We start from the raw sequence: 14,525 nt of genomic DNA on the forward strand, positions 1-14,525 counted from the left end.
TGCCTAAGCACCTTACTCTCCTTCATTCTCATGATTTTATCAAGCACCATCAAGCCAACCACAAAATTATTATTGTCAAACTCAGTTATCTAGAACATCATGTATAACAGTTTTTAAGAGGTAAAAAGTACTGAGGTACTGAGTACAAATCTGATTCTGTATGGAGACATTTATTCAACTAAACAGGGAGATACCTACCTAGAAACCACATATATTCCCCATAGAAATGTAGTTGTCTAATGCTTATGAAATATATGTAACATTGTGCTGGTTTTGGCTGGGGTAGAGTTGATTTTCTTCATGGCAGCCAGCATGGGGTTGTGTTTTGGATTTGTGCTGGAAACCATGTTGATAACTCAGGGATGTTCTAGCTATTGCTGAGTAGTGCTTACACAGAGACAAGGCCTTTTCTCCTCCTCATACCACCCTACCAGCCAGCAAGTAGGCTAAGGGTGCACAAAGTTCTGGGAGGGGACAGAGCTGGGACAGCTGACCCCAGCTGACCAGAGGGACATTCCATACCATATGGCATCATGCAAAGCATATACAGCTGGGAAAAAAGAAGGAAGGGAGGAGATATGTGGAGTGATGATGTTTTTGTCTTCCCAAGTGACCATTACCATGAAGGAGACCTGCTTTCCTGGGGATGGACCTGCCTGACTATGGGAAATGGTGAATTAATTCCTTGGTTTTTTTGCCTGTGTGTGCATTTTTTTCTTTATCTGCTAAAGTGTCTTTATCTTGACCCACAAGTTTTCTCATTTTTACTCTTCCGATTCTCTCCCCCATCCCACCAGGGGAAGTGAGCAAGTGAGCAAGTGTCTGTGTGGGGCTGTGTGGGGTTAAAACACGACAAGTATGTATTGTCTATTGTATGTAGTATGTATTCATTATCTTCCATCCCAATTGTTTACCTCTACACTATCTATGCCTTTCCTAATAATAGCTGTAGAAATCTGCCCTGACCTTAATGCTCTTTCAGTCACCTAATAGCAATGGGTTGAAAACTGCAATTAGTAAATCAAATGGAAATTGCACATTTCAGTAGTTTACTTTCTGAGCTGTAAAAATCTCAAACTAAAAAAAGTAAACCTCCCTTTGCTAACAGTTCTACCTATGGTACCCTCTAATCAGCTTACATCAAAGAGAGTTACACATTTAATTATAAATGACTGAAAGATTCAAGACATAAACAGACTGCTAGTGATTCTGGTGGATCTTGCACCCATTCCTCCAATCTCTGATAATTACGTGCAATTAGCAGTGAGTTTTTAATGAAGATTTTTGAATGCAACTGCTTTGGAAACAGCTTTCGATGTTTCAGAAGATCTCAGATTGTATGCACGCAGAATAAAGTGCTGCATAGACCATGTATGCTGCTGCTGAATTAAACTAGACCTGTCTCTAGTTTTCTGGTGTACATCCATTCAAAAATCACTGTGTAAACAAGGATGCTGACTTTTTGGAAACAGTCTCCTAGGCAGGATTCATCTCACCTGCTTCTGGATACCCACATATTTGGAATGTTCTGTAAATGGGATGTCAGGGACAGCATCTCTCTGCAGATGCACCTCCAGTGCTACATCCTGCCCTCACCAGGGTGTGCAACATGACTGGGACAAGCCTCCTGCCAAGGGGGCTTGCTGCTTTGCTCAGCCTTGAGCAGTTTAACCCGCTCAACCCAACACTTTTCCCACTTTAATCTACCCTCACGGAGAGCACAGGCAATAACAGGCAGACCCCTGAATGGACACGGGCATCCTGCTTCTTGGACCTGGGCCAACCCACTCCAAACACTAGGAACATCAGTGCATGGCAGGGTGAGTAAGCAGGGTGGCTACAGAGACAAAGATTTCCAGAGCTCCTGAAGATGCTTGGATATCTATTCCCTCTTTGCATTGATGAGCATTTGGTATTTAAGTCCCGTGGTCTTGAAAACCCCAGCTTAAAAATCTCTAAATACGTTCATTCACATATCTCTTGGAAAACCAGATCAGAACTTCAGCCTCTCACCTCATGGTCACTGGGAGGCAGAGCTGCCTACCCAAAAAGAAATCACCTACTGTATTTTAAAAAAGTGAAACCAAATTCTCTCCTACCATCCTAAGCATTTTAAAATCAGCCATGGGTTATGGTCAAACTCCACCTTTCAAATAGGTCTTGATTTTGTGTAAGAAATGCAATAGCTCAGGGATCATGTTCGAAAATAGCACAGCTGTTATCAAAGAACACTTCACCCAAAGGTACACTGTCAGGATTGGTGGCTCACAGTTATAAAACTCCCTCCCTACAAAAAAAAGTGCAATCTGTGTTTAAAAATGTGTCTGTAACATAAAAAAAAAATGAATCGGCTCACAGAAAGAGTAGAAAAGCCTTTAGTATATTAAAAATATATTAAAATTCTACACAGTTCAGACCCTTTGTGTCTAATGGTGTTCATGGGCCTTCATTTTAGTAACTGTAAAGAGCAAAACTGTGCTGCCACTGCAGACAACATCGCTAAATGAATCACATAGTTAATTCCTAGTGAGCATACAAATACTTTCAGGTACAGAAGACAGAAAACAATTTAAAGCCAGTACACAATATAGTACCAGATAGGGCTACATTTGCCCTTAAATTGAAAAGGATAAAATTAGCCTGGCATTGATTATGGAACAAAACTATGCCTGGTACAAATGGTGCAAAGTGAGGAGGTTTGGTGATACCCACAGTGCTATGTAAAACAGAGGCAGGAACAGACTGTGCAGGCTCACTCTTGGCCACACGTCTCCAGGCCCAGCTGGCATTCCATTGGCTTTAAGACATTTTGGTATGTTTTCATGGTCCTCAGATATTGTGGTGTGTTTTCTTCCCCCATACTGTGGGAAATAACACAAAGGCCACCCTGCACCACTGGAATGCTCTGAGTACAGGAGTTTGAGTACAGCTTGCATTTCCAGGGGCATGACATGAAGGCACGGGGGTTTGTAAGGGTATGAACTCCCTGGGATGGCAGCAGGGGGAACAAGCTGAGTGGAGGCTGTTCAATACCCTGCCTGGGAATGCTCCCTGACATGTGTCCCTCCCCAGCTGGATTAGGTGGCCTGAACCACAATTTTTCCAGGAGTTTGCTAAGAATTAAACAGCATGGATTACTGGAGGCCAGTGTTCCAGTCTATACTTTGGCCTGGCTTTGTTAGCAGATAAAGATACAGCTCACCACCATTTAAGGAGCTCTATGCCAGTACTGTATGCAAACTTAGTGCTTTCTGCCCATAGCTTTCTCCTTATGAGAAATGAATTTGTTTCTGAGCATGGCAGAGCTGTGTATCCATGAGCTCCCAAAACACATATATGGGCATGGAGGCCTTCCTGGCATTTGACTGACTGACAGTGTGCACGTGTGCCCTCAGAGGGAAGCGGGTAAGAGAAGCACTCATGTGTGAGAGAGAAGTGCAAGTCCATGTAGTGGTTTTATGCTTCTCCCAAAGTCAGACTGCCAGACAGCTAAATCAGAGTGGCATGCACAGATGCACGTGTCTGAGAGCTGAACACACACGACATGCAGTGTCTCAGCACAAATGTGTGACTGGTGTGGTTTGGTTTTAGCACAGTTAGGGAATGTACAAAATACACATTTATACATGTACGTGTGAACCACAGAAGAAGGATACTGACATGCTGAGAGCAAGACTGCCAGTGCTTTTCAGAGCTTGAGTCAAACCAGTAAAGAGCTGGATCCTGCTGAAATGGATGAAGCTATGATGGTCTACACATGCAGAGATCTGTATCTTGAAATAAAATATTCTTTCCACAAGCCTGAGGTGTGAGCTTAAGTTCTCTTCTGAAAAGAAGCCTTTTCCCTAAATGTAGTGCAGACAGTTACCTGGTGCTGGCCACCAGGATCAGGCCCATTCACCCTGTTATGAATGCAGCTGGGGGAGCTGTGGCTGTCATCGGCAGGGTAGGCACCACGGGGACCACCATCCCTATTAGATGGGAAGTACCTACACCAAAAGCTTGCATACCCTACATTAGGAAAAGTCTAGCTACAGCTGATTCAGCTTTGAGACTGTATCCATCTGTGAAAGACAGTTTACCCAAGAGGTGGGATACATTGTTTTGGCTTCACCTCCCATGAGCTGCAGGCACAGTGCTAAGCAAGTTAAGCAGAGGATACAGGATACAAGAGCACTTTCAGGCTGCAGGACACACAGGCCATTGGTGTCATTACAGTGCTTAATATTATGACCTTATCCTGTTAGGTCTTACAATGTAATATATATGTGCCTTCTACCCAAACCAGCTTTTGCAGCCCGGTCCAGGTATCTGCACATTGCACTGCAGTATGTAACTGCAGCTTGCCCACACCCCAGAGTGTTTCTTTAGTAAGACCAAACACTGACAAAGGATTCATAGTTTTCTTATGATCATGATTAAGAGAAGTTTCAGCTAAGCCGATTTTTCTCTTCCATCTTCATGACAGGTAAATCACACCCTCCTGCTCTGATCAGCAGAGCTAAGGAACTTCCTCCTTCTGCAGAGGTGTTTTAGCCCCAGCACTCATCAGGGCTCCCACACACAGACAAATGCCATGGCAGCATCCATGCCCAGAGGTTACTCTTTTCTAAAGGCTTGCATGGGCAAAATGAGGCAACATGTAATAACTCAAACTGCTCCAAGGCAAGCTCAGATGGCTTCTTTCTCGATTAATAAAATCAGCAGTACAAGCAGTACAGGGGAAAACAGTTTTTCTCCTGTACTCAAACACTTCTCTGAGCATAGAGGTGAAAGCAACAGCGAAACAGTGAAAACTCCAGCCTGACCTGGAGAAAACTCTCCCTGGGGATGCATTGAGCTGCAGCCTTCACCACCACCATGTGGATGCTCGCACACTCTGCCTGGGAGGAGCACAGGCTCCTCCCCTCTGCCTCCAAGGCTGCCTCTGGTCTCTGTAGTCCCCTTGGTTACCCAGCCCAGGGACCATAGTAAGCCTATGCTGTCGAGAAAAGACTCCTCTTTTGCCCGCTGAGGATGAAGCCTCTGACCTGTGGCAGGGAGAGGCCCCATCTGCACCCTTCTGCAGCAGCCAGCCTCGGCCTAAGCTGCAACAGTGAGAAAGGGTCCATGGGAAGATGCAGAATGGCCCCCAAGAGCTCCTGTATCAGGCAGACTTAAAAGGGGTAACACTTTTTTATCAGGCTTCCATCTGTCTGTTTCCTCTTCCAGGTGACACTCAGAAAGGCCTCAGTGCAGACAGGCCCACAGCCCCTGCTCTACCCCAGGCATCCCTTCCACACCAGAGGCATGGGGGCTACCAACCACCACAAAACTGGCGCCCAGGGAGTACTGTAAGGTGAGCAACCAGATTTAAACCCTGTAAATCCTGCCTTGCAGAGCCATGCTGGGCAGACAGGTAGAGAGAGCACCAGCTGCTCCAGTACCTCGGGGTGCTGGCACAAGCCAGCTCTCCCTGGGTCTCTGCATTTTGGTTGATGTTGTTGCAGGAAACTGACCTTTTTAGAGGAAAAAAGCAAGCACTTCAGCAACACTGTCTAAATCATAAAATCATAACGTCATAGAATGGTTTAAGTTGAAAGGGACCTTCAAAGACCATCTAGTCCAACCCCCCTCCCATGAGCAGGGACATCTTCAAACTAGATCAGGTTGCTCAGAACCACATCCAGCCTGGAACTGAATGTCCCCAGGGGTGGTACACCACCAACAAACTGGGCAACCTGTGCCAGTATTTTACAATCGTCATTATCAAGAATTCTTTCCTCACGTCGAGCCTTTATCTCCCATCTTTTAGTTTAAAAACATTACCCCTTGTTCTATCACAAGCCTTGCTGAAAGTCTCTCCCGATCTTTTTTCGAGGCTCCTTTTCAGAACTGAAAGGCTGCAGATAGGTCTGTCTTCTCTCCTCCAGGCCGAACAACGCCAAATTAAATTATGGTCATACTCTTAGAAAAATACTCTATTGCACAGCGCCTGTGGAAGGGAGTTCCCTGCTTCGGGAGCCTTTCTGCTCGCCTCACCGTTCCCCTCTCCTGCCGCAGGCAAGGCTCGCCCTTTCTGTCCGTGCTCGTCTGGGGGGGTGGGGTGGGAAGTAGGAAGCAAACCGAGACTCATCGCTTTATAGGAAACGATGAAAAATTGAGGGGAAGCACGAAAACAACCACCGGCGCTGGTTCCACTGGGGCTCGAACCCAGGACCTTCTGCGTGTAAAGCAGACGTGATAACCACTACACTATGGAACCGCCATGTGTAAGCCGTGCCGCGGGGCTACCCCTATGCGATCAGACACTGGAGCGCCTCCTGCCGCCCCACCTGTGTGGGTGTGTGGCGCGAGGCGGCGGGGGACGGGACACGCAGCCAGTGGGCGCGTGGGAGCCGTTAGACTGTAGCGGGGGCGACTTGTGAGGGAGGACGGGTCAGGTCTCCGCCGCCGCGGCTTTTGGTTGCGCCTTTTTAATTTCCCTCTTAAATTGCTGGTTAATTAAAACCGCAGTCATTAAAAATTACCCTAATGCGTCTTCTGCCCCTCAGCTAGCTACAGAGGAGCAGAGGTAAATCACTTTAGTAGTTCTCACGGTAGGGAAGGCACAGGTAAGGTTTAATGTGCGACTTAAGTGTCGGCATGCATCTCCATGCGTTAGAGCCTTTCAGCTCCTGCCCTCGGGCCCTCCTCTGCCCCACCAAACTCATCACTGGGGCAGGTAACGAACCTGGAGGGCAAGAGCCCCTTTATGACCCGGGGCGGGTACTGCGAGCACCCCCTTCCCATGCACCCGGTACATCGTGGTTTCCAGCCTGGGCTCTCCTAACGCCGTGGCCTCCAACCCGGCTTGGAAAATGGCTGGCCAGGCAGCCCCTCCTGCGCATCCCGCTGCCCTTTGGTGTGCTCGGCTGCTCGCTTCTCCCACGTGAGAGGGGAACAGCGGGACTGGTGCGTTTCATCTCGTACCCAGCCGGCTGGCCCGCGGGCTGGCTCCCGGCGTGGGAAGGGCAGGCTGAGCTCCGGTAGAGGCGCAGAAGCATCCCTATTGCTTGGGAGGGACGCGGCTGCTGCTGCATGGGTCCCAAGTCAGCCAGGCATGGGAAGGCGCTCCTCCGCGGGCGGCGGGTGTTCCAGCCCTCCCGGCAGCGCGGGAGGAAGGTGTGGATGGTTTCATCGGCACAGGAGGCACTGTTTGGAGCAACGTGCTAAGACAGAAGGCAGAGCTTGTCAGTGCTTCCTTGAGGAAGCTGTTGCGTGGTGCCTAACGGATGTGCGAAAGTTACGATTCATCCCCTTAGGCACAGCATGCGACACTCTACAGAGTGTTTTTAAAGCGAGGCGTGAAAGCTAAACCCTTTGCTTTCTAAAATAGACGGAACAGCGGTGACTTGCTTTCACCGCCAGCAGGGTAATGCAAACCTCCCCTGGGAGTGGTCATTTCGCCCCGCATCGCTCCACCCTGTCGCCGGGAGCACGTAACATGGGACGTGAGCGGCGGAGCTGGCGGCCGTGCTTCGGAAGGACGGGCTGGGCTGTTCTGGGCGGGGCCGAGCAGAAGGGCCGGGGCTGAGGCCCACTCGCGGTGCCGCACCGCGCCGCCAGCAGGGGGCTCTCCACGCTCACCGGTTCATCTCCCCAACCTCCCTGGCCGCAGCCCCCTGTGGTCGGTACTGTACTGTGGTCGGTGTGTCGGATTGTGAGGGATCCTCCTTTGTAGCTGGGTTGTTTTTGCAAGGTTTGTGGCATGTGTGGATACAGTACGAGGCGGCCTAAGTGTTCCGTAAGTGTCTCTTTGCTAAAGGGAAGCTGATGGAGCTCCTTGTACTGTCTGCTCACACCCTCCTCCCACCCATCAGCAATCCAAGATTATTTAGGCTGTGGATTCACCGTGTATCTTCTGCAGAAGATGGCTCTTTGTGAGGGTACAGAGCAGCTGTATATGTGCAGTTCTGTGCCTGTCTGCATCAGGTATTCATTAATTCTGGAACATTTTTGTCATCTGTTGCATCACACAATGCATCTCTTATGTCATCTCTTATGGGGTTTTGTGCTATATACTTAAATCACCGTGCTAAATCCTCACATCCCAAAGGGAGTGGCTTGTAGAAGTACACGTTAAAGAACCTGTACAATGTTTATAGGACTAAAGTTACAAAAAGAATTAATTTGGAATGTAAAATTATCTTTTGTTTGTTAATTTTCAGAAGCATGTGGTGTCTGTAAGCAAAACAATATTTTGATTTTAGCTAAATATTGTAGTTGCCTTGACTCTTGAAACTGATTGCTGAAGAAGCAAATGAAGGTAGAAAAATTTGTCTGTCATTAAAAGCAATTTCATAAGGAGAAGATGAAAACAGAGGTGAAGAAAATTATTTCCATAGACTTTGCTGACTCCCTAGCATGTATGTGATGGTTGTACTTAGTAGTTCCCAGTCTTTAAAAAAAAAAAAATCCAAACCCTTTTACATAGTGATCATTAGTGTGTGAGTCCAATCTGTGTACCCTCGTGACCTTATGAGCCTGATTTAGCCACAGGCACCTTTTGGGAAGAGACAGTCTGGTAGGCTCGAGGCTTCAGGATGTAGGTTTTGCACTGTCAGTGCAGCTTTTGGTTGACCAGACCAACAAAATGCAGCTCAAGCTGCTGTTAGGCAGTTCGTATGCTTCTTTCTTTTCCCTCTTCTTGTTTTACTAAGACTGCAAAACCTGAATGCTATAGCTAGCTACCATCTCTACAGGCACCAAGTGGAGGCTGAAGCTAACATGAGGGAGGTAGAGTTGTGAAATTAGATCATTAGTCATTGCTTCCCAAAATTATTTGCATTCAACTGATAATTTGGGAAACTCTTCTTAAAAAGAAAAAAGAAATAAAGTTCTCATTTTTACAGAAGGTATCCTGATGCTTTTACAGTGTTCTGGATTAGTTTCTTGGCCTTTAAGAGTTTGGAGCCCCTACACCTGTCTTTGTTTCATGTTTCTGATTTTGCGTTCTTTTTGCCAGCGATGCTAGTTTTAATATCTTACCCATCATCTCACCCAGAGTTGTCAGGGGGGAATTTATTTTCCTATTCACACAAATTAACCTACTCCTGGTCATCTGACTAACTGAGGCAGAGTTTGAAATTGTTCTGGACGTTTATCTCTCTCTTTGTTTCTTCTGTTCTTTTGATTCTTTCTGTTTGTGACTGAACATCCAGGTCCTCAGGCAGGGCCTTGTCCCCTGGCTAGTACTTTAAAATACTTTGGTATTTTAAAAAATTGTTTAGTCACCTCAAAATACTTCTTTGAGCTTCATAAGCTCAAAAATACTCAAAAATACTTATTTGAGCAAGTGTAAAAGATGGGGAGCCATGGTTAAGGCTCAAGAGGGAGCACATTCACTTTGACTATGATTATCTTTAGTCTTTCTGCAAATATGAGTTACATCACTTTGTAGTGGGTACTTCTGAGAAGTAGGCCTGAAACTGAATTTGAATTATGTATGTGGAATGCTGCATGGAAGCTTGCTAGGGAGGTTAATGTTTCCAAAGTATTTTAAAACAGAGTACGTGCTATTACATCAAGAAGGGCTGTCTGTAAAGGGATGTCCCGATTTCTGTACATAACTGGGTTTTTTCTTGTCATGCCAGACTGCTCAACAACATATTGGCAGCATGTGTTGGCCTACTTTCTGTTGCAACTGTTGATGCTAAAACCTTTTCAGCATCTTAAGTGTATTTGTGATACACGACTGCTGAACAAAAAAGCGGTAGTATGTGAGACTTTATTGGTGGGACTGGTATATTCTCTTTGGCTTACGCAGAAAGGAGAATGCCCATTTGATACAGCCTACATCCTTGGACTTGAATGGGAAAGGTTAATTTGGAAAGCATATTTGTGTTTCCTCAAGTTGCATGTTATTGTGATACCCATAGGTAACTGGAGAGGTGGCTCAGTCCAGTAGGACTGACTTTTTATCAGGTTGCTTGGTCACATCAGACCACTAAGACACAGGGCTAACAACTTCCATGAATAACAAAACATGCAGTGGAGACTTTATGTCCTATAGAACCTAACAGCTAATGGTTTGATTCCCATTATCTTGGATGAAACATTTTGATGGATTTGTTGGCCGTTGGAACAAGCCTTATAGCCTCACATTATGCAGAAATCTTGGTTAATGCCAATAGAGATGAATTTATCAGGTACAGTAAATGTTTTATAAATAAGTATTGCCAGACTGCAGTCGAAAGAGGTTGTGGTGTATTTTTGCTTGCATGCATTTTGGCAGAACAGAGTGATCATACATAAATGATTAGCTACTGCAACTCTGATCAGGGAAAGTGCATACTGCCAGAAAAGCAAACATCAGAACTCTTCTTGGTCATACAGAATTATCACACCTGGTAGATACGCCGTTTACTGTCTTTTCTCATAAGAGAGCTTTGAAAGTGTAGGCTTTTGTCTGGGACTCCAGAACCTCAAGGGACTAGCTCAGTCCATCAAACCAGTTCATTCACACAGTACCTTTTACTTTGCTAGCTTGGTACTTTAAATATCTTTTGCACGTTAATAGATTTTCACACATTAATAGATGCATCTGTTACATCACAGTAGGGGCAGTTGTCTGTCTCTGTCCCAGAAAATTATTTGATCACTGTCCTTCACAGTGGTGGTTGATGCCTTTCTATAACTGTCACCAGACTGATGGCAGAAATTCCCTGAAAATACCATGTTACAGTGTTATTAGCCTTTGGGGGTGGGGCTGGAGGGTGAAGATCTTGCTTTGATTGTCACTGTTCTCTGAAGGCTGCTGCACTGATGCCACAGAAGTGGCTGCTGTGCTCTGTTCCATCAGTTGGCACAGCAGCAAGCAGCCCCTCCACAGCTTTTGGAGAGGGCTGGAAGGACACACTTGGGAAAAATGTGTAATGAAGATGAGTGATGTTGAAGACTGGGCCAAAGACTGTATTGGTGATGTTACAATACTATACTGCTATTTATATTTTTCAGTGGTGTATGTGTTCAAAATGTCCCCATGGTATTGGTATACTGCCTGAAGTGGCAGGTTCCTTAGGAGCCTTTGTGGATCAGTGGACAGTAACAAATCGTCTTGGGTGTGCAAATGACACCTGTGCAGTGACTGAAAGACCCTGGTCAGTGAGGTGAGGAGCTAGATCAGAGTCGTGGGCCCTGCTTCCAGGGGGTAGTTTTGATTTCAAAGTGTGCGGTGCCATGGGTTGTTGACTGCACAGGGGAGTCACACTGCAGAGTTCTCTGCTTCTTCAGTCCCTTTCCAGTAGTTGCACAAGGAGCAGACAAGCTAAAACATGAACAGAGTCCACTGAATTTCAGTCACACATTTATGGAAGAACATGTGAATGCACATGAAGAAACAAAGTGTACAGGCATCAGCGCACTGCTTTTGAGTGCAAGATTTGAATGCTTCATGCTGGTCCTGTTATCTGGGTATGAGTGTTTTGGAGAAAACCAGTTCCGCTAACATGCAGATATAATGCCTCATCACAAATTCAGTTTTTCTTTCTTTAAGGGCTTTCATAACCATGCCGGTCATGTCAGATCATCAAATACCTGCACAGCCCTTATGTTATTTTTCAGTGCACAAGAGCTGCTAAAATGCAAATCATCACCTCATCACAGCAGAAAGGCCATTCCTCTTGAGAGAGATCATGTGACTTCAGATGTGAAGCAGATAACTTCAGCCCATCCCTTTCTCTGCCTGAGATTCAGGGTGCATGGTGACAAAACAGCTCTTCAACAGCATGCATACACTGCAGCTGGAGGGCTACAGCCATGAGCTTGCACATGAGGCTGAATGATGAAAACAGCTTTTCCCTGACTGTTTCTGAAGAGCTGTGCTCAAGAAATTTCCTCTCAGGAAGCTGTTTAAATAGGTGGAGAGCAAGTGCATTGCATCTCCTAGCTCCAGAAACTCAGAGAGAATCGGAGCACCTGTTCTGCAGAGCCTCACCCGTCATTGTGCAGTTCTGCTGCCAAAAAGGGGCTGCTTTCTCCTGAAAAAAAGAATCTTCTAAAGGTACTCCTTATAGGAAAAAAAAAGGTATTGCTGAAACAGAAAGAAAAAAACAAGTAAGCTTTGGGTGGGGTATATACGTATATTTTAGTTCACTTTTAAAGAGCAAATTGACTTAATCTTATGTCTGTGTAGGGAATGACGTATGTGTAACTGTTTATTATTTTACCCTGAGAAAAATCAGTGTGCTTCGGACTATAATGTTTGACCTGAACTGGATCAGATATCCAGAACTTCTGAATACAGATGCAATCAGTTGGCTTTGGGACTACTGTATTTCATGTACTTTTGTTTTTAGGAAAAATATTTTTATTATAATTTTGAACCTTGTTCTGATGCTTAACTTATATTTTATTAACCAATATGAATTTCAGATGAAGCATTAATTTAATATTAAAACTGGCTTAGATTTTAACACATTCATTCTGGAGCTTTGCTCTTTCAACCCTTCTCCCCTTCAAGTAAGGAGAATTAAAGACCCTGCACATTAACTGCAGGTCAATGCATGGTTCAGACAAGGATGTTAACTTTTACATTCTGGTTGGCTCCAGTTTACTAGAACCAACTTTGCTTCTGGATTTTGAGTTTTCTCCTTGCTTCCCAGAGAAATCTTCCCCTACAGGCATTTATCATTTCTAGAAAATTATGTGATGGCTTTGCTTATAGTTCAGGGTGATCTGCACCTCATTTGTGCACTTGTGTTTGCTACTTCCTCTCTTTTTAAAAAAAACATTCTGCCCAAAATCCTGCTGTGCAAAAAATGAGGTTGCTTGTTTTGTTTGTTTATTTTGTTCACAAAAAGGTGCAAATGTTTTGTGTAAGTGTATTCTTTATTGATTGTAAATAACACAAACTGGCATTCTTCCATCAGTTTTCTACAGTTCTTTGGATTTGCATGTAGTTCCTGAACTCAGCAATTGCTTGAATAATCTCTGCATGTTCACAACTTTGCAGCTCTTGCTTTTATTTCTTCTTGCAGAGCATTTTTGGGCTTCGGAATATGAGTCCACCTTATTGAGCTGTTCTATATATTCATTCTCTATCAGGCTTTGCTGGCTTACTGGTATCTTACTACATCCAGTCCCTATTGATCCTTGGCCCAAATACAGAGATCTGCCAAGAAAGCCATTGCTAAAAATGATTCCTTCAGTTTTATATTGAGCTTAGCTTTGTTCCTCTGAGCAGGTTGAAGAAATCATCTGTAAACAAAAAGGCTTTCTCATTTCTTTCACATACATGTAAACATTGGAAGTCACTTAATGACAATGTCAATTTATCCCATGGATGTAAAATAACAGAGACCTAAATAGATACTGCTTTCCCTATGTTTGATGTTCTCATATCAGTTCCTTGTCAAACTAAGTTCAGTGCTGATGTCAAAATTAGAATTCTTGTGGCATCGCAAGGTTCTCTTTCACTCTGTTATTTGACTTTGGCTGCTTCATCCCACTTTCTGCCGGGTGCGTCTTTTAGATAATTAATTTTTTTAATTAATCTCTAGATTCCCATCCTTGACAATCCCAACTCTGGCCACAAGACAGTTTTGAAGAGTTGTTCCTCTAAAGGTGCTAACCTGCATGTTGTGATTTAATGTCTGGGCTTTCTCGAGCATTTTGCTCCTTCCTGCTTTATTCGCCAAGCAATGCACAGAAGCAAATCAATCACTAAACGATGTTATGGTATCCCTCTGTTCTCTACAGTCCTAATTTTCAAAGGAAAAGAACTCTAAAGGAAATCTGGGAATCACAGAAAATGAAAAAATTGATAGTAAGAAGGGATCAAAGGAAAGCCCCTGTCACTGAAAGCATCTACCCACCCACCCATCCATCTGATCTTAATGGAGAAAAATGTCCCTATCTCATCACTTCTTTGACCACATATACCTTCTAAGACATGTTGTGGGAGGAGATCATAACTACCTGTTCACAAATCTGGTTGAGAGAGGAGGAAATAGGGAATGGAGGCATGTTTCTGGAGAGAGCTGTTTAAAGGAAATAACATAATTCCCATACCAGCAAAAATGGTGGGAGGAGCCTTTCATTCTTTATCAAAGGTAAGAAACAAATGGAACAAAGCAAGAATAAGAAGTTAAAGCCCAGTGGCTCTTACTTGTATGGCTTCAATATACTCAGGCTTGACCTAGCTTACATTTGTCTGCCTGTAGCACAGCTCATGTAATTTTAAAAGGTAAGGTATATTAGAAAGTATGGCGCTCTGCCCAAAGGACCTGCAGTCTGATTTCATTAAAAGCCAGCTGTAAATCTTTAAAAGTTTTCCATTATTCTTTAGGCAGCCAGGTCTTTATGTGACTGACAGACTGGAGACATGACTGATTTTGTGCAGCACCTATTACATCCAGCTGAAGTGGTGCTGATTCATTCTCTCTGTAAATCAGGCTCTCGCCAGCTCAGGTTCTGAACCCCAAATTTCTGAGCACTTGCTGCAGTGTAACCTTCAGTGACTCTTACCCAGAAAAAGAGCAGCATATACCACTCTGACTTAACTT

The 14,525-nt window shown here is 44.7% G+C and overlaps 1 non-coding gene across 1 annotated transcript; it reads right to left on the reverse strand.

Moving 5' to 3' along the window:
• Positions 1 to 6,171: 6,171 nt before the first annotated feature.
• On the reverse strand, positions 6,172 to 6,244 carry TRNAV-UAC (transfer RNA valine (anticodon UAC)). The gene has a single exon. It is a non-coding gene; the product is annotated as a tRNA-Val (tRNA).
• Positions 6,245 to 14,525: the final 8,281 nt, after the last annotated feature.

The sequence above is a fragment of the Melopsittacus undulatus genome, chromosome 2, assembly GCF_012275295.1.
Source record: "Melopsittacus undulatus isolate bMelUnd1 chromosome 2, bMelUnd1.mat.Z, whole genome shotgun sequence".
In the NCBI taxonomy this organism is placed as follows: domain Eukaryota; kingdom Metazoa; phylum Chordata; class Aves; order Psittaciformes; family Psittaculidae; genus Melopsittacus; species Melopsittacus undulatus.